The sequence below is a fragment of the Mixophyes fleayi genome, chromosome 8 (assembly GCF_038048845.1).
Source record: "Mixophyes fleayi isolate aMixFle1 chromosome 8, aMixFle1.hap1, whole genome shotgun sequence".
NCBI classification, from domain to species: Eukaryota; Metazoa; Chordata; class Amphibia; order Anura; family Limnodynastidae; genus Mixophyes; species Mixophyes fleayi.
The window spans coordinates 17489081-17514053 of NC_134409.1; the positions used below are offsets into that span (position 1 = coordinate 17489081).

Below are 24973 nucleotides of genomic sequence, written 5' to 3' on the forward strand. Positions count from 1 at the left end.
GAAACGCATTGTGCCCTTCACGCTGTGACATGAAACGCATTGTGCCCTTCACGCAGCGACATGAAACGCATTGTGCCCTTCACGCTGTGACATGAAACGCATTGTGCCCTTCACGTAGCGACATGAAACGCATTGTGCCCTTCACGCAGCGACATGAAACGCATTGTGCCCTTCACGCAGCGACATGAAACGCATTGTGCCCTTCACGCTGTGACATGAAACGCATTGTGCCCTTCACGTAGCGACATGAAATGCATTGTGCCCTTCACGCTGTGACATGAAACGCATTGTGCCCTTCACGCAGCGACATGAAACGCATTGTGCCCTTCACGCAGCGACATGAAATGCATTGTGCCCTTCACGCTGTGACATGAAACGCATTGTGCCCTTCACGTAGCGACATGAAACGCATTGTGCCCTTCACGCAGCGACATGAAATGCATTGTGCCCTTCACGCAGCGACATGAAATGCATTGTGCCCTTCACGTAGCGACATGAAACGCATTGTGCCCTTCACGCTGTGACATGAAACGCATTGTGCCCTTCACGCTGTGACATGAAACGCATTGTGCCCTTCACGCAGCGACATGAAATGCATTGTGCCCTTCACGCAGCGACATGAACGCATTGTGCCCTTCACGCAGCGACATGAAACGCATTGTGCCCTTCACGCAGCGACATGAACGCATTGTGCCCTTCACGCAGCGACATGAAACGCATTGTGCCCTTCACGCAGCGACAGGAAACGCATTCTGCCCTTCACGCAGCGACAGGAAACGCATTCTGCCCTTCACGCTGTGACATGAAACGCATTGTGCCCTTCACGCAGCGACATGAAACGCGTTGTGCCCTTCATGCTGTGACATGAAACGCGTTGTGACCTTCATGCTGTGACATGAAACTCGTTGTGCCCTTCACGCTGTGCTCCCTGCCATAGGAGAATTTGACATTTCAGTGCTTCTGAAGCAAAAGCACTGATTGGACTGCACGGTTTCACATATAGTCAAAATAAAAACAGAAATTAAGAATTATATTCAGTGTTTAAAATAGGAGAAAAAGAGAAACTATCCATACATGTAGAATAAAATAAAAATATTGAGAACACTAGTTGATGTTTGCAGATGCCCAGACATCACACGGCACCCGTACTCTCTGTTGGCATGCGCAGTGCAAATCTGTGCAACCTGGTGTAACTTCAACTCTGCATCAGGCCCATATTATTATTATTATTATTAATATTTATTTATAAGGCGCTACAAGGCATCCGCAGCGCCGTACAGAGACAAACAAAATCACAATACAATGGGAGACAGCACAGTACAGTAAACACAGCAACTCAGTACGCTCAATGCACAGCTAGAGAGGGCGGGGAAAGGGGAGGGAGGATCCGAAAACGACGGGGCCCAAGAAGGGGGGCGCAGAAGACAGGGAGACCCCCAGGGGGGAGGAGGGAGCGAAAGTGGACGTGGGGTGGAGGACCTTTCAGGAGGAGGGCTAAGTAGCTGGAGAGCAGAGTTAGAAGTGGTGGAAACAGGAGGAGAGATGGCCCTGCTCAGAGGAGCGTACAATCTAAGGGGAGGGGTGGACAGACAGAGAGACGCAGGGGAGAGAGGGAGAGTAGGGGGACAGAGGCAGAAGATAAGGTAGGAAGTTAAGTGGGAGACAGAAAGGCTTAGGGCCCGTTTGAAGCTGGACAGATTAGGGGAAGTTCTGATGGAGGGAGGGAGCTTGTTCCAGTGGAGGGGGGCAGCGCGGGCGAAGTCTTGGATACGCGCGTGGGAGGAGGTTATAAGGGGGGAAGAGAGGCGACGGTCAGAGGCAGAACGGAGAGGGCGGGATGGAGCATGAATAGAGAGGAGGGTGGAAATGTAGGGCGCAGTGGAGTTGGCGAGGGCCTTGTAGGTGAGTGTGAGGAGCTTAAAGAGGATTCTGAAGGGGAATGGGAGCCAGTGAAGGGCTAGGTAGAGGGGGGAGACAAAAGAGGAGCGGCGAGAGAGGAAAATAAGCCTAGCTGCAGCGTTAAGGACGGATCGAAGGGGATCGAGATGAGAGTGGGGGAGGCCAGTGAGGAGGAGGTTGCAGTAGTCCAGGCGGGAGATGATCAGAGAGTGGATAAGGCATTTGGTGGCATCTTGGGAGAGGAAGGGCCGGATGCGAGCGATGTTGCGCAGCTGGAAGCGGCAGGATTTAGCAAGAGAGAGGATGTGGGGGCCAAAGGAAAGAGAGGAGTCGAGGATGACACCAAGGCAGCGAAGTTGGGGGACAGGCGAGATAGAGGTATTGTCGACAGTGATGGAGAGGTCAGAAGGGGATGGGGTATGAGAGGGAGGAAAAACTATGAGCTCAGTTTTGGCAAGGTTAAGTTTGAGGAATCGAGAGGACATCCAGGAGGAGATGGCAGAGAGGCAGGCGGACACCCTAGAGAGGAGGGAGGGAGAGAGATCAGGAGAGGAGAGGTATAGTTGAGTGTCGTCAGCGTAAAGGTGGTAGCTGAAGCCGAAGGAGCTGATGAGTTCACCCAGGGAGGAGGTGTATAGAGAGAAGAGTAAGGGTCCCAGAACAGAGCCCTGAGGGACCCCAACTGGAAGGGTGGATGGGGGGGAGAGAGACCCAGAGGTGGTGACAGAGAAGGAACGGTGAGTAAGGTAAGAGGTGAACCAGGACAGGACTGGGCCGGAGAGGCCGAAAGACTGGAGGGTGTGAAGGAGGAGGGGGTGGTCAACGGTGTCAAAGGCTGCAGAGAGGTCAAGGAGGATGAGAAGGGAGAAGTGGCCCCTGGCTTTTGCAGAGAGGAGGTCATTGGTGACTTTAGCCAGGGCAGTTTCAGTGGAGTGGAGGGGGCGGAAACCAGACTGGAGAGGATCAAGGAGGGAGTATTCAGAAAGGTAGGAGGTGAGACGGCTGCAGACGAGCCTCTCAAGAATTTTGGAGGCAAAAGGGAGAAGAGATATGGGGCGATAGTTCGAGAGAGAAGTGGGGTCGAGATTAGGTTTCTTAAGAATGGGGGATACGAGAGCATGTTTGAAGGAGGAGGGGAAGATGCCAGTGGAGAGGGAGAGATTAAAGAGGTGAGCGAGGTGGGAGCAGGTGGTGGGGGAAAGGGAGCGAAGAAGGTGGGAGGGGATGGGATCCAGGGGGCAGGTAGTGGGGGGGGAGGATAAAATGAGAGAGTGGACTTCCTCGCCGGTGGTGGGACGGAAGGAGTGGAGGGGAAGGTGGTTGGGGGGGAGGACAGAAGAGTGGGAGGGGTGGAAGAGAGAGTGGAGGAGGAGATTTCAAGTCGGATGGCCTCGATTTTAGAGGAGAAGAAGGAGGCGAAATCAGAGGCAGTCAGGGAGGAGGGGGTGGGGGGAGGGGAGGGGGCCAGGAGAGTGCTGAAGGTGGCAAAGAGGCGGCGGGGGTTAGAGGACTGGGAAGAGATGAGGGATTTAAAGAAAGATTGTTTAGCGAGTGAGAGGGCAGAGCTGTAGGATGAAAGGATGAATTTAAAGTGGAGGAAGTCAGCCAGGGAGCGGGATTTTCTCCAGTGACGTTCGGCGGAACGGGAGCATTTTTGGAGGAAGCGGGTAAATTTGGAGTGCCAGGGTTGGGGTTTGGAGCAGCGGGGGTGGACGGAGTGGGCAGGGGCGACCGCGTCCAGAGCGGAGGTGAGGGTGTGATTGTAGAGGGAGACCGCCTGGTTGGGGCAGGCCTGGGAGGAAAGGGGAGAAAGGAGGGTATCGAGAGAGGAGGACAGAGAGGCAGGGTCAAGAGCATCGAGGTTGCGTATGGACAGAGTAGGTTTGGGCAGGGGGGGGGGAGCAGGAGAAGAGGAGAGAGAGAAGGAGAGGAGATGGTGGTCGGATAGAGGAAAGGGAGAGATGGAGAAGTCAGAGAGATTACATAGGTAGGAGAAGACAAGATCAAGGGAGTGACCAAGGCAGTGGGTAGAGGAGGAGGTCCATTGGGTGAGACCAAGGGAGGAAGAGAGGGTGAGCAGTTTGCTGGAAGCAGGGTAGGTGGGGTTGTCGATGGGGATATTAAAGTCACCGAGAATGATCGAGGGGAGATCGGAGGAGAGGTAGTGAGGAAGCCAGCTAGCAAAGTTGTCAAGGAAGAGGGAGGTGGGGCCAGGGGGGCGGTAGATGACAGTGACGCGGAGATGGATGGGGTAGAAGAGGCGGATGGAGTGAGCTTCAAAAGAGGAGAAGGAGAGGGAGGGTTCAGGGGGAATGACACGAAAAGTACAGGTGGAGGAGAGGAGGAGGCCAACTCCACCGCCAGGGCGGGCACCAGGCCTGGCGGAGTGGGTGAAGGAGAGGCCACCATAGGAGAGGGCAGCGGGGGAAGTAGTATCATAATGTCTATGACATACATTCTAACATTCGGGGGGGGGGCACATCTGCCTGAGTGATCAGTCTTTAGGATGAACGAACATTGTTTCAGTTGCCGCCTCAGGCACAGGAATGGTTCAACCCATAAAATGATACTGCAAAAATCTTCATAAGATATCTGTCAAATATAATACTTTTTAGTAAAACATGCGAGATCGACATACTACAGAGCGTACCTTCCTCTACACACAATACTTATTTTGTGGATAGGACCGATGTTCATGATCAATCCACCTGGAACAGTGTAATAAAATTGTGTAATATTTAAACTCCGTCTTCGTACTGAATGCTCTGTGCAGAGAACACATGATGTAACCACGAGAAGGTAATGAAGTGGAAAAGACCTAATTGTGTTGTTCTGTGCATCAGCTCAATAGACCTTCAGGAAAAATTGCACTTCCTCTTCCATTCCCATCCAAAAAAAAATCAATGTCACCTTAAAGCAACAAAGAGGCTTTTCTAATACAAGCAGATACTTCTCAGCAGTCATAAACCTCCTCCTTAATTGACCTGTCCCAGCCATAAACACAGGATGGGCATTAGTTCAGTGCACTCATTGGATGCGTGGAGGCTGCAGTGCAGCACACACATCAATAGCTAAACAACTTCTAGGTATATATATTAAGACAAAGACTCATTGCACCCACAATACACAGAGGACACACCGTACAGACAAAACTGGGACAGAGAGGTCCTCCGGATGTAAAAGGACTTCTAAACCGAAAACTCACATTACGCCGACATGAAAAAATATCTTGTGAGAGTCAGGAATGTGTGCATAGAAGTTCTTGTATCCTGACGGAAGGGAATATTTTTTACGTTATATGTAACCTTGTAATCAGTGGCGGAACTACAATAGGTGCGGTAGGTGCCGTGCACAGGGGCCCATGGAGATAATGGGGCCTACTGCATGGCAAATGCAGAGGGTCAAGTGCCCCGGTCCACCCATCTCCGCTTCCCTAAACCGGGGCCCAGAGCTCGTTAGTTCAGCCTCTGCTTGTAATCTACTTCATTGCAAGCAATTCTCTTCTGAGTCTGGCATTTAGGACTCATATAGACGGACTACAATGCACCACAGTAGGAGTGAGCTGTCCCCCAGCCCTGAAGCTGATGGCTACCTCCAACTCCTGGTGCTAGATATGGTTTTTAACTATATTCCTGAGCTGAGCAGAGCTGGCTCCGGCATACTGCAGCTGGCCTCAGCATGGAGCAGGGCTGGCCCCCGGCATACTTTAACTGGCATCAGCATGGAGCAGGGCTGGCCCCCGGCATACTTAAGCTGGCATCAGCATGGAGCAGAGCTGGCTCCGGCATACTGCAGCTGGCCTCAGCATGGAGCAGGGCTGGCCCCCGGCATACTGCAACTGGCATCAGCATGGAGCAGGGCTGGCCCCCGGCATACTTAAGCTGGCATCAGCATGGAGCAGGGCTGGCCCCCTGGCATACTGCAGCTGACATCAGCATGGAGCAGAGATGGCCCCCTGCAGCTGACATCAGCATGGAGCAGGGCTGGCCCCCTGGCATACTGCAGCTGACATCAGCATGGAGCAGGGCTGGCCCCCCGGCATACTGGAGCTGCCCTCAGCATGGAGCAGAGCTGGCCCCCGGCATACTGCAGCTGACATCAGCATGGAGCAGAGCTGGCTCCGGCATACTGCAGCTGACCTCAGCATGGAGCAGGGCTGGCCCCCCGGCATACTGGAGCTGCCCTCAGCATGGAGCAGAGCTGGCCCCCGGCATACTGCAGCTGACATCAGCATGGAGCAGAGCTGGCTCCGGCATACTGCAGCTGACCTCAGCATGGAGCAGGGCTGGCCCCCCGGCATACTGCAGCTGACATCAGCATGGAGCAGAGCTGGCTCCGGCATACTGCAGCTGACCTCAGCATGGAGCAGGGCTGGCCCCCCGGCATACTGCAGCTGACCTCAGCATGGAGCAGAGCTGGCCCCCCGGCATACTGCAGCTGACCTCAGCATGGAGCAGGGCTGCCCCCACGGCATACTGCAACTGGCATCAGCATGGAGCAGGGCTGCCCCCACGGCATACTGCAGCTGACATCAGCATGGAGCAGAGCTGGCTCCGGCATACTGCAGCTGACCTCAGCATGGAGCAGGGCTGGCCCCCTTCCCCCCCCGGCATACTGCAGCTGACCTCCGCATGGAGCAGAGCTGCCCCCCTTCCCCCCCCGGCATACTGCAGCTGACCTCCGCATTGAGCAGAGCTGCCCCCCTTCCCCCCCCGGCATACTGCAGCTGACATCAGCATGGAGCAGAGCTGCCTCCCTTCCCCCCCGGCATACTGCAGCTGACCTAAGCATGGAGCAGGGCTGGCCCCCTGGCATACTGCAGCTGACATCAGCATGGAGCAGAGCTGGCTCCGGCATACTGCAGCTGACCTCAGCATGGAGCAGGGCTGGCCCCCCGGCATACTGGAGCTGCCCTCAGCATGGAGCAGAGCTGGCCCCCGGCATACTGCAGCTGACATCAGCATGGAGCAGAGCTGGCTCCGGCATACTGCAGCTGACATCAGCATGGAGCAGAGCTGCCCCCCTGGCATACTGCAGCTGACATCAGCATGGAGCAGGGCTGGCCCCCGGCATACTGCAGCTGACATCAGCATGGAGCAGAGCTGCTCCGGCATGCTGCAGCTGACATCAGCATGGAGCAGGACTGGCCCCCTGGCATACTGCAACTGGCATCAGCATGGAGCAGGGCTGGCCCCCTGGCATAATGCAGCTGACATCAGCATGGAGCAGAGCTGGCTCCGGCATACTGCAGCTGACCTCAGCATGGAGCAGGGCTGGCCCCCCGGCATACTGCAGCTGACATCAGCATGGAGCAGAGCTGGCTCCGGCATACTGCAGCTGACCTCAGCATGGAGCAGGGCTGGCCCCCCGGCATACTGCAGCTGACATCAGCATGGAGCAGGGATGGCCCCCTGGCATACTGCAGCTGACATCAGCATGGAGCAGGGCTGCCCCCACGGCATACTGCAGCTGACCTCAGCATGGAGCAGAGCTGCCCCCCTTCCCCCCCCGGCATACTGCAGCTGACCTCCGCATGGAGCAGAGCTGGCCCCCCGGCATACTGCAGCTGACCTCAGCATGGAGCAGGGCTGCCCCCACGGCATACTGCAACTGGCATCAGCATGGAGCAGGGCTGCCCCCACGGCATACTGCAGCTGACATCAGCATGGAGCAGAGCTGGCTCCGGCATACTGCAGCTGACCTCAGCATGGAGCAGGGTTGGTCCCCTGGCATACTGCAACTGGCATCAGCATGGAGCAGAGCTGCCCCCCTGGCATACTGCAGCTGACATCAGCATGGAGCAGGGCTGACCCCCTGGCATACTGCAACTGGCATCAGCATGGAGCAGAGCTGGCCCCCTGGCATACTGCAGCTGACATCAGCATGGAGCAGAGCTGGCTCCGGCATACTGCAGCTGACCTCAGCATGGAGCAGGGCTGGCCCCCCGGCATACTGCAGCTGACCTCAGCATGGAGCAGGGCTGGCCCCCCGGCATACTGCAGCTGACATCAGCATGGAGCAGAGCTGGCTCCGGCATACTGCAGCTGACCTCAGCATGGAGCAGGGCTGGCCCCCCGGCATACTGCAGCTGACATCAGCATGGAGCAGGGATGGCCCCCTGGCATACTGCAGCTGACCTCAGCATGGAGCAGAGCTGCCCCCCTTCCCCCCCCCCCCCCGGCATACTGCAGCTGACCTCCGCATGGAGCAGAGCTGGCCCCCCGGCATACTGCAGCTGACCTCAGCATGGAGCAGGGCTGCCCCCACGGCATACTGCAACTGGCATCAGCATGGAGCAGGGCTGCCCCCACGGCATACTGCAGCTGACATCAGCATGGAGCAGAGCTGGCTCCGGCATACTGCAGCTGACCTCAGCATGGAGCAGGGCTGGCCCCCCGGCATACTGCAGCTGATCTCAGCATGGAGCAGAGCTGGCCCCCCGGCATACTGCAGCTGACCTCAGCATGGAGCAGGGCTGGCCCCCTGGCATACTGCAGCTGACCTCAGCATGGAGCAGGGCTGGCCCCCCGGCATACTGCAGCTGACATCAGCATTGAGCAGGGATGGCCCCCTGGCATACTGCAGCTGACATCAGCATGGAGCAGGGCTGCCCCCACGGCATACTGCAGCTGACCTCAGCATGGAGCAGAGCTGCCCCCCTTCCCCCCCCCCCCCCGGCATACTGCAGCTGACCTCCGCATGGAGCAGAGCTGCCCCCCTTCCCCCCCCCCCGGCATACTGCAGCTGACATCAGCATGGAGCAGAGCTGCCTCCCTTCCCCCCCGGCATACTGCAGCTGACCTAAGCATGGAGCAGGGCTGGCCCCCTGGCATACTGCAGCTGACATCAGCATGGAGCAGAGCTGGCTCCGGCATACTGCAGCTGACATCAGCATGGAGCAGAGCTGCTCCGGCATGCTGCAGCTGACATCAGCATGGAGCAGGACTGGCCCCCTGGCATACTGCAGCTGACATCAGCATGGAGCAGGGTTGGTCCCCTGGCATACTGCAACTGGCATCAGCATGGAGCAGGGCTGGCCCCCTGGCATAATGCAGCTGAGATCAGCATGGAGCAGAGCTGCCCCCCTTCCCCCCCGGCATACTGCAGCTGACATCAGCATGGAGCAGAGCTGCCCTCCTGGCATACTGCAGCTGACATCAGCATAGAGCAGAGCTGGCCCCCTGGCATACTGCAGCTGACATCAGAATGGAGCAGAGCTCTGGAGTCTAAGCTTCGCTTCTACAGCTTCTTTTTTATTTGATCTTAAAATTTTGAAAATAATTGCAAAATTAGACCAATATTTATATTTAAATCACATTGGGTAGAAAATTCCTTCAAATATATCACATTAACTTAAAATTAACCACACCTAAAACCACATGCTTACTATGCAGCGGTTCCCTACAACCGCCGATTCCCTTCTTTAAACTAATTTTCTACAAACGTCAATTTTATCAAAGACAAAACTTGGGCTTGGTCCCTAATAAAAGTGTTTTTTAAAAAATGACTCCTACCGAACCGCCGCATTTTAAATATGCTCCTTTGTGCTGGCCGTGGAGCCAGTCTGGGGCCAAAGCTAGCTTAATAGTGCCGGTGAATATGGAGAGGTATTATCATACTGCGGTGATCAGACAGGCTGCAAAATAGGTAAAAAATACTGTTAAGAGGAGTTAAAAAAAAAGTTAAACTTGTTTGCATGATACTAAAAGGACCAAATACAGCTCTGCATTTCATTAGTGACCTACAATCTACAAGTACACTCTATAATAAAAAGAGGCTTTTGAATTATATATATATATACACATACACACACACACACATACACGTATGCAAGCATTCGCATCACCATTAGCAGTATGGCTTTTTCTTTTTTTTCCAATCAAATACAATTCTACTTTTGTAACAAACAGCAGTGTGGCTTGTTTAAACTCCACAGTTCCTCATCAGGCTTCTTGTCAATGACACAGATGCTTGTTAGCATGGAGATCATCCCTGACAATGTGACACTTGCTGCTACTCCCTCCTAACAAGAGCATGAGCCCAGGGGAAGGGGCCATGTGATCAAGCACTCAGAACCCCAGAGAAACCATCTCTAATTACTGTGATTCATGACACAAAACGCTCCATTGTCTCTGCGTATTGTTGTTTGCGAGACTCTCCAACATGCTGCTCATCTGGGCTTAAAGTGGCAATCCCATGAAAAAAGTAGATGTGTTTTTTTTTTAACATAAATCACTGTAGTAGGCTATAAGACAAATAGTTTTTTTTCTTTAGGCTGCTATTATGATTCTGGGCTACCATGACAACCACAGTTACATGGCACATTATATAGTAAGCAGAGAGGCTTTGGAACACCCCTCTGAGCTCTGACTGCACTGTGACATCCTCATTCTCCCCCCTCTGCCATCACATCACATGCTGAGAGCTATGAGCCTGTGTCTTTGTAGCAGAGTGACTATCTGGCAGCCATTTTTGTTTGCCAAACAGAGAGGTTCTGAAAAGGAGATACTTGTTTGTAAAATGATAGCTAAGTAAAATGAATCGGACGCATGTTTAAAAAGGTACTTAAGTGGCAATTAAAAGAATAAAAATAAATAAATATTCTATGTGGAATTGCTGCTTTAATGTAACTAACATCCGCACATTGCTGTCATACTACCAGAAATACATTCTCCTAATTGCCCAGGAGGGGGATAATGGTATCATCAGCTTCCTGCTACTCTATGTCTGGTGAAAAGAGCTGTATTTATGGAGTCATGATAAGCAAGGTCATCTACTAACCCCACTAACTACAGTGGTAGACAATGTATTTCTATATACAAAACATTATCAATATTGGACATTTATATGTAGGCATCATGCAACAGTTATATTATTGTTATTTTTTAAATCTTTTTATTTGCATCAGCAACAATGAGTACAAAAGGATAAAAGATAAAAGCATATGACATAGTTACATTGTTCTGGGACACACAACTATGCATATGTTACAATATAGAGAACAAGAGTAAAAAAAGTAAAAAATCATTGTTGTTGGGTTTTCACTAAACAGGGAAGGATATAGTGTGCAGGGAAAGTGTAGGAAAAACAGAAAGGAGAAAGAAAGGGGAAGAGAGAGAGAAAAAGAAAAGAAAATGTAGGATATAGGGGGGGAAATGGAGAGAGGACGGAGAAAAGAGAGCCGTCAACTCACACACACATGCCCTAGATGAGACAGAGAGCCATGGGGAGGAAAGTATAGAATATAGGGAGAAGTAGAGACTGACGTGGTTACTGAGACCCAGGTAAAGTGGTACCATGGACCCCACACCATATGGAAAGTGCCAATCTTATCATGAAGCAGACATGTAAATCTATTCCATAGAAACAATAACTACGGGACACTGCAGGTACATTTTACTGTAAACAGCCATCAAATAAGAAAAAAATATCTGCTTAAACCAGTGTTTCCCAAACAAAGTCCTCAGAGAGCCCTAACAGCATGTTTTCCACATCTCCTTGTTGGAGCACAGGTGTAATTATTACTGATTGATTCATTGTAACAGATCCACAGGTGGTGCTAATTGTTTCACTTGAACACCTGCACTGTTAGGGGTACTTAAGGACTGGGTTTGGCAAACACTGGTTTAAACCATTGTTACACTTTGGGTGAACAGTCAGAATCAATCCAAGACATCATTGCAAGATATCCTGAACTTCAGGGGTACTTGTAGCACCCTAAGGGGCTATTTATCAATCTGCGGCAATATGGATAATGTTTTATCACTTATGGCTGCAATTTAACACTGAGTGATACTCAGCTGCCCCAGGTATACTGGCCCGGAACAGTAAGGGTTAATTTACCGATTCACCATACCAGTCCTTGTGGAAATGCAGATGCCCTGAAGAGGAGGCCCCCTACCCGGATCCCCTCTGTCAAAAAGTGGGTGGGGCCTGGTGTTGCAATTAGCATCATCAGGCCCCAACTCCATCACACAATGATGTGATTCCAAGTAGTGGGCGTGGCCTGGTGTTGCAATTAAAAAAAACGGTGAATCTTACTACTGCGGGGGTTGCCAACAGTAACACATCATAGAGCAAATCTAAACACTGTATAGGCTCAGTGGTTAGCACTTCTGCCTCACAGCACTGGGGTCATGAGTTCGATTCCCAACATTGGCCTTATCTGTGTGGAGTTTGTATGTTCTCCCTGTGCTTGCGTGGGGTTCCTCCTGGTGCTCCGGTTTCCTCACACACTCCAAAAACATACTAGTAGGTTAATTGGGTGCTATTAAATTGCCATTAGTTTCTCTTGGTATGTGTGTGTGTAAATTACGGGATTTAGATTATAAACTCCAATGGGGCAAGGACTTATGTGAAGGAGTTCACTGTACAGCGCTGCGGAATTAGTGGCGCTATATAAATAAATATATAGACAGTTGGTGATTACATGTACAGCACTAATTCCTGGCAGTTGGTAATTACAGGTACAGCACAAGGTCCTGGCTCCAGGAAGTTGGTGATTACAGGTACAGCACTAGCTCCAGGCAGTTGGTGATTACAGGTACAGCACTATTTCCTGGCTCCAAGGAGTTGGTGATTACAGGTACAGCACAAGGTCCTGGCTCCAGACAGTTGGTGATTACAGGTACAGCACTATTTCCTGGCTCCAGACAGTTGGTGATTACAGCTACAGCACAAGGTGCTGGCTCCAGACAGTTGGTGATTACAGGTACAGCATAAGATTCTGGCTCCAGGAATATGGTGACTACAGGTACAGCACAAGGTCTTGGCTCCAGGAAGTTGGTGATTACAGCTACAGCACTATTTCCTGGCTCCAGACAGTTGGTGATTGCAAGCACTGTGCTACTTCCTAGGTCTGACTAGTTTATGATTATAGGTACAGTGTCCCTGGCTCTAGTCACAGGTGATTATAGGCACTGTCCTATAACCAGGATCCAGGTAGTTGGTGGATACAGGCACTGTGCTAATTCCTGGGTCTGGCCAGTTGATGATTATAGGTACAGTGTTAGTTCCTGGCTCTGGGCAGTTGCTGAATAAAGGCATGGTGCCCTTAATAAAATTAATAAGTCCTGTTTTGATTGCACTAGTTCACACATGGAGATTCCTAGAGATTGCAGTCTGTGATGGTCCTCCTGCCCCCTTCAGGGCATGAGAGTGCTGACTCAATGAGGCAAATGTATCATTTTTACATACAGTAGTTCTTAACTGAAAACAAAATAGACGGCCTGATTCATGTCCATGAATGTACTAAAGACATAGAAAGCACTCGGATACAGGTAACAATACATATATACAAGGTGAACAGGGAAAAAGTTTACTGTGAGCTTGATTGCTGCTAAGTAGCCATTTTCTTCATTGATTATATAAAGTGACTAGTGATCCATACTCTCATAGTAATATGGTAGCGTGAGGAATGTCTGAATGTGACATACAATTAGAAGCATATCAGCACAAACCGCACTTCTCTACAACCTACCAAAATACTTTAGATATATTTACACTTGTAAATGTCACAGATAAAACGATTGCTACATAAAAGGAGTGAGGGAGGTATTCCAAAGTGACATTATGAAAAGCAATAAAAACATGATTTAGAGTTGGAGCTTTGGTGTTTTTCTAAAGAGCGGAGCGTCTACCCTCTCAAACTTAATCAATAATACATTTCTGTGTCTATCCAAATGCAGACACGACAGATAAAATGTGCAAAACCGATTATACTATTTGCACATCAAAACTTAGCTCAATTTTTTTTCAAGCACAAAACATGACATATCAAAGCAACAAAATTCAACAGTAAGAGACAGCAAAAAAAATAATTAAATCAAGTGTAAATAAAATGTAAAATACCCTTAAAATCATGCAGTGTTAGCCTATAAAGAGAGCTGTACGTAGTACACTAGTATGTGACGAGCACACCTCCCCATCTGTCCCGATAAGAGGGGTCTGACCTGTGTATATGGACTTTTGCCCTAATTCGGGGACATTTGGGAGAGATGTCCCTCTAGCTGGTGCCCCTGCAATGCTGCGCATACAAGCGCCAGGTGCGGGTGGTACTGAAGGGGTGTTTTTAGGGGAAGGGAAGGGGGCTGTTAGCGGCCCTTTGTCTCTAAAGCACTGGGCATGCCCTTAGGGCATGCATACTCTGTCCTCATTCTTACATCATAAATGTTGCAAGGTGTGGTCTAAAAAAACTGAAAAGTGACAAGCTCAAATATAGGGGGGTGCTTTTGGCCCTACCTGACCAGCTTTGTACCCGCTGTGCGCAACTGCGCCTAGATTTCTGCCAAAATTCACAGGGCAAGGCGGTCAAAATCATAAAATACGCATGCATCATGTGCGGTGAACGGACCATCCAGGTGAACGGACCATCCAGGTGCACCATTATCTCATCTCAATAATCTCCCTTCCTGGTCCTGTGCAAATGTGCTGCTCCGCAAACGCTGAAAACATGCGCTTTGGAGGATATCTAGGTGTATGGCGGGAACAGAGCTGATTTTGCCAAAGATCAACAAAGTGTGTAATTGGCGGTTACACTTTACAGAAGCACTAATATTCCTGGAAATAAGCTGATATGAATGCAAAAATGGTAGGATTATATATTGTACGAGCAACATGGAATCCAGACTTATTCAAATAATTTGTGCTCAAGATATTATGGTAAAAAATGATGACAACAAACCACTGGAAAGCCATAGCCCAGCTGTCTCAAGGCTTAAGAGATATGTTAAAATGAATAGAGGCTTTTAGTCTGATTTCCTACTTTATTTGTGTCCAAAAAGTGGCAAATTCCCCAACAAGACTCTGGACTTATACCCAATGGCGTTTAAACGCTGTGCTTGACTTGCATTTTTACCACAAGTGCAAAACATGCAACCACATGTACAAATAAGAAGCCATCTATTCTACGTACCATACCCATTTGTGTTCCTACTTGCCATGTATGCGTTTGTGTTGCAGCACAGTTTTTTTTTACTCAATTCATAAATACTCTCTAGTTGGTTCCATTCAACTGTCCACATTGTGATGTCAACCGTGCATTATGTGAATATAACTGGCTATTGATGAGAATGACTTTGCAGTGTTTTGAAGTGTGTTTAGCAATAACACTGACAATTTTGTATTTTTAAATGTGTTTGTAATATATTATTATCACTTTCCTATAATCCTCAATATTGCCTAACCTCCAATATTGCCTTTTTCCCCCTTTTTTTATAACCACTTGTCAGAGTTTAGAGGACACAGAGGCCAGTGAGATACAATCTAGCGGAGACTCTGACAATCCCCATACATTGTGTCTGTCTGTCAATATGTAGCGCAGTGGATTTAACCTTTGGAAACAATTATAAAACCCAAAGACAGACAAGAAATGGAACTAGAACATGAGAAATGTTGAAAGATAATGACTAGATTGTAGGTATATAATTTATATTTGACACTTCAATAGTCTCACAGCAGCAAAGTCGACTTCACACTTATATAGAAGCGTTTTATTTTAACACGGTTCCTCTGGCTGCTCTGTGACAAATCAGATAAATTAGGTGGCACCAATTGCTTGTCGCTGAATTCCTAGAGCTCTCTGGGGCAGATTTATCAAGCTTCTAAGGACAAGTGGAGTTGCCCATAGCAACCAATCAGATTCTAGCTATCATTCTCTAGAATGTATTAGACGAATGATATCTGGTATCTGATCGGTTGCTATGGGCAACACCTCCTACTCATCCTTAGCACCGGAGAGGTTTAAAGTAGTATAAATAATAATGACCCACCCCCCACCAGTCTATGCTGTCGGTGGGGGCCAGGACAAGAGTCGGGAATGATGATGGCACTAAGCACGTCTGCACTACAGATAAAAATCTGTAGGAGGGCACTAAAAGTGCCCGATCCCTCCCCATCCTGGCACATACAGATTCTATCGCGCCCTGTGCGGGCCTCTTCCAAACAATGTGGCGAAAAAAGCCTCAGTGGTGAAGGGGTTAATGGACCCCTAAAGTACTGTAAACATACAAGTTGATTCATTCTAAAAAAAAAAAAACTTTCTTAAAACATTTAGATAGATATACATAACGATTAGAACACTCTGGAATTAATATCAGACACTCAAAACACATTCTTAAAAGTCTGCTAAAAGCGATCTAACACTGATATTCACTCCAATAATAAATGTAAGTGAACAGACCTGTAGATATATACTTTCCCATTCACTTCTCTATGTGTCAATTACAAGATTGCTTGCAGCATTCACGAGTGCCAGCATTCCATGCAATATAACAGAGTTCTATGGCAGTGATAATTAATTATGTACATGTACTATGCTGAATGCTCGGTTCAAAGTCAGGAAAGTACAAGGTTTTTTTAATGTTTTTAACAGATGGTTGGTTTTAGAGTTTAGAGGTTTGACCTCATATGTAAATGTCTTATCTATCTTAATACCAGAATGTTGCCCTTTTTATTAGTCAATTTAGGCTCAAGTTGCCCATACATAGGCGGACTAGTTATTTAAGGTTGCCATCAAAATTGCAGCAAATATGGCAGGATTAGACCTGGTTGTCAGGTTACCATGTCAACTAAATAATGCTACCATCATTCTTTGCCGCCTGTACTGTACACATGAACTGAAGCAGACATAAACATTGCATGCAAAGATGTAATCATTTGCGTCTCAGTATAATAGAAAGCAAAATCCTCCTAATGCACTGATTGGGCCATCCATAACCCCATTCATTCCAAGGAGCTCCTCAATAGTGGCAATGACCATCCCACGTGGGGAGAATTTAGACCGGCTGCGCTTAATGGTCCAGTCTTTGTGATAGTCCATGGTAGCGTAATAGTGATTTATACATAACTCAGCTCCATCTGATGATAGAATTAAGCTTGGCTGTCCTCTTGTCACCTCAAAATTGAGCTAATAATATTCCCATCCGCCAACAGAAGCTGGCGATCTATCTGACATCTGTATTTCTGTTGATAAGACAACAATACTACACGTCAAGCTTGTTGTTTAGGTGGGATCCTTGACACAGAAATGTCCTTTGTTCTCCATACACAATTTGTATCCAAATCCTGTTACATACAAGTAAGAAACATTACTAGAATATCTCACAAAATTAATAGAGTATCTCACAAAAGACATTGGGAAAAAACTTTAATACATGCACTCATCATCTCCCACATGGACTATTGCAATTTCTTCCTTATTGGTCTTCCCTATACCAGATTTTCACCCCTTCAATCTATTCTGAATGCAGCGGGTAACCTAATACTTCTTGTAAAATGTTCTTGTTCTGCTCCACTCTGTCAGCCTCTACTTTGTTGTTTGTATTTTACTAAATCCAACACAAAATACTTCTACTAACAAACAAGGCCAATAAACAAAACACCAATATCCATCTCTTCATTCTTCAACCCTTCCTCTCTGCGCAAGATCTGCGTCTCTCATCCACTATCCTTACCTGCTCCCATTCCCAGCTACAGGACTTTTTGCGGGCTGCACCCACTCTGTGGTATTTCCTCCCTTGCACAAGACTTTGCTCTAGCATCCAAAGTTTCAAAAATGCCCTGAAAACTCACTTCTTCAGGCAAGTTTATCAAGTTCCCAAGCTACCCCCCTAACCTATCTACCTGTTTACCACCTCTGTATACAGTTCACACAAAACTGATATGTGTTCTCTTTTTATTTTCAAACAACCATTTGACCCCCAGATCAACAAAGCACATTTTACCTTTACAATCTGGCCCGATCAACATGCACTATGTGGCACTTTACCTTATGAATCAAACTCTTATAGTCCTACAGATTGTAAGACTGTGAGCAAGGCCCTCTTGCCTCGTTGTGTGTCCGTTAATCAGGGGCGGGCTAGGCCAGGGGGGCATATGCCCTCAGGGTCGGACCAAAAAAATCTATTTTTGGCCAGTCCGATGTCTTTTAGTATTACTTGGTGGCTGGTCCCTCCTCCGGGCCCAACCACCTTCTCCTATTGGCCGCGAATCCCTAGGATCCGACCCCACTCCCTCCCTTCCAATACGTGTGGCCTTGGTGTCACATGGGACGCGCACCATGTGGCAGGTGCCGTCCCATGTGTGAAAAGGATCGCCCAGAGCGCGGTGCAAAACCATGTTGCATTGGAGGGGGAAGTAAATTTAAAATGTAGGAACAGATTTATAGTTGGGGTAGGGCATGTCCTAGATCAACTTTAAATTTCAGTGTACAAATAAAGCTATAAGGTATTTGTGTGTTACAAGAAAAAACAGCCAGTATTTAACTTATGTGCAAAATAATAAACTAATTTGTACCCGTTGGATTGTAACAGGGGCGGGCTGGCCTGGGGGGCAACCCCAGGGCCGCTGGGTTAGACGGCTATTAGGGCCGGGGGGTAGGCCGGCCGGCCGCCCCCCGGATGCAAAAAACATAGTTTTGCCCCCGCGGCCGCATCTGATGACATCAGATGCGGCCGTGTCAGCGCACAGGCGGCCGCATCACATGACAGGGGATGCGGCCGCGTCATCAATGACGAGGCCGCATCCCCTGTCATATGATGCAGCCGTCTGTGTGCCCCCCGGCCATCCCTCTCCCAGCCCGCGCCTGCATTGTAACATGGTTTGTTACTCCTTTTCTGCCTTTCCTTAATGAATCAGGCCCAATATGTCATTGTAGTATGCTGGCTATTTATCACTAGGTATGATGTCATGTTACCTACTTATAAGCATCACTACAGCTCTAAGACATTTTTGCATGACCTGCAAATTGTTACAGAAATAGTTCCTAACAATATACATTCTGGTCATTGTAATACCAACATAAGGCACGCAACCGACTAGCTCACACTTAAGGAAGGGAACCATTTACCTTTGTGCATCCTGCATTTGTAAACTGCTTGTTTAGTAAAGATTAGTAACGCTGTTGATACAGCTGCCCAAACAGGCAACAGCCACAAACAAAGTTCCTGTAAGAAATACTTTGCAGGAACATTGTTCCTTAGCAACTGCAGGTGTTCCCAAAAGTATAGAGTAAGGGAGGGTCTGCAAAATACAAACCACTGATCAAAAGTAGCTGCAAAAGGGACTCTCTCAAGGGGGGTCAGAACGAGAAGAAAGAAAAAAACGTTAATGATTCTCTAAACAGGAACAACTGAATGTTACAAGTTTATAGGTTGATTGTTAAAACTGTGGGAAAAGAGCTTATTTTTACCCCTCATTCATTATGCCTGAAAAAAAAAAGGAGAATATTGTACAGAGAGCTCACACATTACTTAGCCGTCAAATGGATTTCATTCAACTAGTCCGAAATGTGTACCTTATTCAGATCACCTCACATATGCACATACCCAAAAGTCTGTACATACCAGCAAAGCTATTTGCAATGAAATAAAGCCTAGCACTGAGAATGCCCATAATGGCCTCAGTTTTCTGATGAACCCAGGGAAAATGCCAACCTTACCTTTAAAATGCTCATGTGCCATTGTCATGTGTCTGCAACAGTTAAGGTACCATACAGTTGTCTTATTACTAGTTCAGATAATTATACCTGATGTTACTGAATAATAAATAAACCCTGCGTCCATTAAACATGTGTATCTTGACAACATGAAATGTTAGTAAGCCCTGAGCATCAGGTTCGATATAGACTATGTAATAACAAACCACCAACAGCTGGGCGCAGGAAAACCACTTCAAACATTTATCTACCATTATTTGTTTATGAATAATTAATTACAATAGCAAAATTGGAAAAAAAAAATACCTCTTAAGTTCATTGTGACAAAGAGCACACAATATACACAAAATATTTACACACACACACACACACACACACACACACACACACACAAACAGCAATAAAGCATTCTCACTGTATCTATTGTAGAATGAGATTGTCATACAGACACATTTACACAGTGGTGGAAGTGGGGGGCTGTATATGGCTGTATGCCATCCCGCCACTTCTACTGCCTTCATCGTAAAACTATTAAATTCCATTAACTTACATCCCCATTAAACGTCCATACTATTACTTCTAAATATATATATATATATACACACACACACATACATACATACATACATGCATACACACACTCACCGTTGTGTAGTATAAACAGCAAGGACAGGTGAAATAATATAAATACAACAGAGGCAGACGGAATAAAAATAGAAAATAATAGAGTATGGCTTTTCTATAGACAAATAGTGGAGTTAGAAGTACTATATAGCTGTGAATAATACTAATGATAATGATGATAATAATAGTAATGATTATAATAATAAAAGTGCAGATGAACACATATGATAGAGACAGTGATGCTATAAATAAAATGTAATCATTGTTACCCTCTCCTCTCTCTCCCCTCCCTCCTCCTGGGTGCTGACTGATGCTGATTCATGCTGCTCTCCCCAACCCCTCATCCCTCTCTCCCCCTCCCCTGCTGAGGGGTTGGAGGAGAATGGGGGTCTCACTCACCTGCATGTATAAGGTGGGGGTCAGTCCAGGAGATGATGGAGGGTCCCCCAGTCCCCGGATGTAGAGGTGTCACTCAACCACTGCTATCCCCCCGGTCAGTGGAGCTTACTGCACATCGGGACTAAACCAATGCGACCGGGAGAAGGGGGTGCTTGGTATAGTCACGTGAGGATGACCCGCGGGTGAGACACGGGTTTTTTGCTGATTGAATAAGATCCCGATGAATGTCGATCCTGATCTAGCGGGATCTAGGCGATGTCCCGGTGAACTGCAGGACGTGACACCCCCACGATCGCCTCACAGATGGATCAGTCTGCTGCTTGGAACGCAAACACTGGTCCTAGCAACAGGGAGAGGCGGGGCGTGCACCTGTGTGACGTCACAGTACAGGTGTAACACCTTGTTCTATGCATTGTATAGGTGTATTGTGTTGTATCATACAACTTGTATGTGTATCTGACACTCATTATTGCAGCCTCTCATTATGTCAGGGGGTATGAACCATGATTGTATATAGCCTCAGGACCAACAGTACCTACTTTATAGTGCCAGTCCTAGGTTTTGAAGATTTCTTTTTATTATTATTTTTTATTTATTCACCTTTATATTGTACCTATATATTATGCAACGCTTACAGAGAATATTCAGTCATTCGCATTTATATTGTATATATAATAAATAAAAAGTATTGAACAATTGCTTTGTACTACTGGGATCAGTGGTGGAAGTGGGCTGGTATACGGTAGTATGCCATACCGTCATTTCTCGTACAGCTTTGGTTGTAAAACTATCAAATTCTATTCACTTACATATTTTATACTGCCACTTCTAATTTTCCACTTCAACCACTAAATAGGATATTAAGAACTTGTGCAATGTTTGGACTGAAAATAGGGTAGCACCATAGCCATAACAATGACAATCAGAGGACAATGCTTAGAAAAATATGTGGGGCCCAGCAGATTCAAGAGAGTAACAGCAAATACTGTAGTATATTCCAATTATTCAGGTGAAGAACACTGCAATTATCTCAGGTTGCCACTAGGTGGTAGTAGATATATTCCAGGCATGTATGAAGTATTCAAATTAACACTAGTACAAAGGGACACAATCGATGCCTATGTTATGGATGTGAAAAATACTTTGCCCCTATATTAACATTCCCATGAGTCTGTAGATGTCCGAGCACATCCAGATGACCTGTTCTGTATGTAGACTCCTGGTGCATCTTGTAAGAATAACATTAACTGTTATAGTTAAATTAGATAACCAAATGTTATTGTATTTATTAGACTCGTTTCTAAACATAGGTGGGATCTGATTAATTGAAGGCAGAGATTAACAGAAAGAAGTATTCAGCACGTGTTGTAGGAGCAGGACTTCACAATAAAAAGGAACAACATTTTCAAAACTGTTCAGCGAAATATTCACCATGTTCCACTAAATTATATATATATATATATATAAAGTGTTCATTGAAAAAATGCTTAATTCAAGTAATAAAGCATCATTTAATTGATCTTCTTCTGTAATTGCCATTCTTAGATGGCGATATTGGAACAAGGGTTCCACTGCGATCCTTGTTAAAAAGGCTTCCCCGTGCTATTGCCGATGAGACCCGGAAAATCTTTTCACCAACGGGGACCACCCCATAGTTATTTTGACCCAATTACTGGAACCCCACAATGATACAAAATGATTCAGTTTGTTCTCCTGAGTAAATCAAAATCACATATGGCTATTGGGTGTAAGGTGTAGTAATGGTGTAGGTTTTTTGTTTTTTTTAAATAGCCTTTTTTTGTCTCAGGTCCCCCTATTGTCAATATTGGAATAGTGTAACCAGGATCTAACAGCAGCTAAGCCACTACTAGCTCTGAGTTACACTGGATCTGTAAGTGCTGTGGATATCTATGGACAGATCTGAGCCCCCAAGCTCTCCAACTATAGGCTACCTGTGTATTGTGATCACTGTATATCCAAGGCAACAGGATGGGACAGACGACGGGCAAAGCTGGTTTGTCCATGGACCTTACTAGGACTTTTCCCGGAGGCAGTGTGATTCTTTTTTTTTAATGTGTTTTAACACAATAGGCGCAGCCGAGCAGTATATTCTGCCTGCCTGTCAGCCGCCAGGAACATGAGTATAGCGAGCTGCCGCTGGACACCCATTGCCTCTGTTAGCAAAAAGGGGGGGGCACAAATCACCCCCCCCTAAAAAAAAATCTAGCTTCGGCCCTGCTCCAAAGGACATGTTCCAACATCTTTTGGGCAGAGTGGACAGACAGGATATTACCCAACTCCAGTTGGTGCAATGCCTTCAAGGCCTGTCTACCTGGTTAGACGCTCTTAAGAATACTCTTAACTAATTCTGCATCTTCTCCAGCCGTTGCTGAACCTCCTGTTGCCGTGGCGACTCCCATACACTCCTCCAGTCTGTGTCTCCCTTCTATTGCCAAATATGTTGGAGATTCTAAAACTTGTTGAGAGTTTCAGAACAAATGTTCTTTTTAAATTGAATTACTTCCGACCGAGAGGGCGAAAGTTGCTTATTTTATTTCTCTGCTCTCAGGCCAAGCCCTGGCCTGGACCCCCCCTCTCTACGGGAGCATAACGACGCCCTACTCGTGGACTGTGCCTCCTTCATAGCTTTCTTTTACAAGATCTTTGACAAACCTGGCTGTACTTCCTAAACTGCTTCCAATATGCTACGATTTCATCAGGGTTCACACTCTGTGGGCCAATATGTGATGCGATTCCGTTCACTCTCTTCGTTATTGCAATGGAACAATGAGGCTCTGGTGCAGGCATTTCGGCAGGGGTTGTGGAGCCCTATTAAGGAATTCCCTCACTAGACCATTTGATCTCTCTGTGTAATCGGGTGGATATCAGTTTTTGTGAAAGATTCCAAGAAAAAGAATGGACTCTTTGGCAGTTATTAAATTAGTACCACAATTTCAAACACCTGTTACCACTGAAGAGCCTATGCAGCTTGGAGACTCTTAACTTCCTCCTGTAGAATGGGAAAGGAGATTCAAAACTAATCTTTATTGTGCTGACTTGGTCACCTCTCCGCTGCCTGGTCCAAGTGTTCCGGAAACGCCAGGTCCTAACTTGTTCGGGGGAGGTCAGGTTAGGGTCCTACAAACACTCTCCTAATCCTTTCTACCCAGATAATTGTTCTGTCTGTTACCCTTCACTGTCCTTCCAGATTGCAGACTACTTCAGCTTTAATTAATTACAGTGCAGCAGGGAATTTTATCTCCTCTACTCTTGTGAACCAGTGGGCTCTGCCAGTCTCTCCTTTGGAGGTTCCTGTCATTCTTACCACCATTGATGATCATCATTTATTTATATAGCGCCACTAATTCCACAGCACTGTACAGGGAACACACTCCCATCTGTCACCTGCTCTTGGTGTACCGCTCCTACTTGGAGAGTAATTCAACTGCAGGGGCAGCACGATGGCTTAGTGGTTAGCACTTCTGCCTCACAGCACTGGGGTCATGAATTTGATTCCCGGCTGTGGAGTTTGTATGTTCTCGTGTTTGCGTGGGTTTTCTCTGGGTGCTCCGGTTTCTTCCCACAATCCAAAAACATACTAGTAGGTCAATTGGCTGCTATCAAATTGACCCTAGTCTGTCTGTGTGTATGTTAGGGAATTTAGACTGTAAGCTCCAATGGGGCAGGGATTGATGTGAATGAGTTCTCAGTACAGCGCTGCAGAATCAGTGGCGCTATATAAATAAATGGTGATAATGATGATGATGATGTCCCCCTGCTATAGTGCCACCCAGCCCAGGCTGGTTTGCCTAGTGCTGGTTAACTAAAAATCAAGGGGGGGGGGAGGGGGGGTCCCCACGCAATTTTTTCCCTCGATTTTCACGTAACCAGCAGTAGCCTGGCAGCACTAGGGTTAATAGTGCTCAGACAGAGGGACCCCCAGCTGTTGGACCTCCGGCTCTATAGACAAACAGTGTAACAGTGATGTGTTTACTAATCACGCTGCTAGGATCCAGCATGTTGTATCTGGCGATATTTAAAGCAAACTCAGGAGAGTTTGCTTAATCGCAGCTTCATACATTTGAGGCTTGTATAGCTAGAGTGGCAAACAGTGGGGGGTTTGATCTCTATCGATTTTGGAAATAGTGATTTTGACAGATACACATCTCTGGCGATTTTACATAAAATCTCAGGTTCATACATCTGCGAGTTTCAACTCTTCCGAGAAAATCGCTGGATTTGCAAAATCGCACCTTGATACATTTACCCCCGTGTCTATCCTCTCTCCTTCCCAGAAACTCAGGCTATGGCTAAATATGTTAAAGAGAACTTACAGTGGGGATTTAGTAGACCTTCATTTTCTTCATTCAGGGTCGGCTTCTTCTACGTGAACAAAACTGATGGAACACTTTGTCCATGCTTTGGTTATCGCAGCCTTAATACTATTACCATCAAGAACAGCTACCCTCTACCCTTGATTACTGAATTATTTGATCATAACAACGGTGCCACCATCTTCACTAAACTGATGTCCATGGTGCCTAGAATCTGACTTGTATTCGAAGGGGAGATTAGAGAAAAACAGCTTTTAATACAAGAATTGGCCAGTACAAGTAT

General features: G+C 47.2%; 1 protein-coding gene across 1 annotated transcript in view; it reads right to left on the bottom strand.

The window, feature by feature from the left end:
- Positions 1-20629, bottom strand: part of TTLL7 (tubulin tyrosine ligase like 7) — a 118756-nt gene extending 98127 nt beyond the window's left edge. Inside the window, exon 1 of the mRNA XM_075181990.1 lies at positions 20357-20629. The gene's annotated coding sequence lies outside the window, so the exon portion shown is untranslated. The remainder of the gene's footprint in view (positions 1-20356) is intronic.
- Between the last annotated feature and the right edge of the window lie 4344 nt (positions 20630-24973).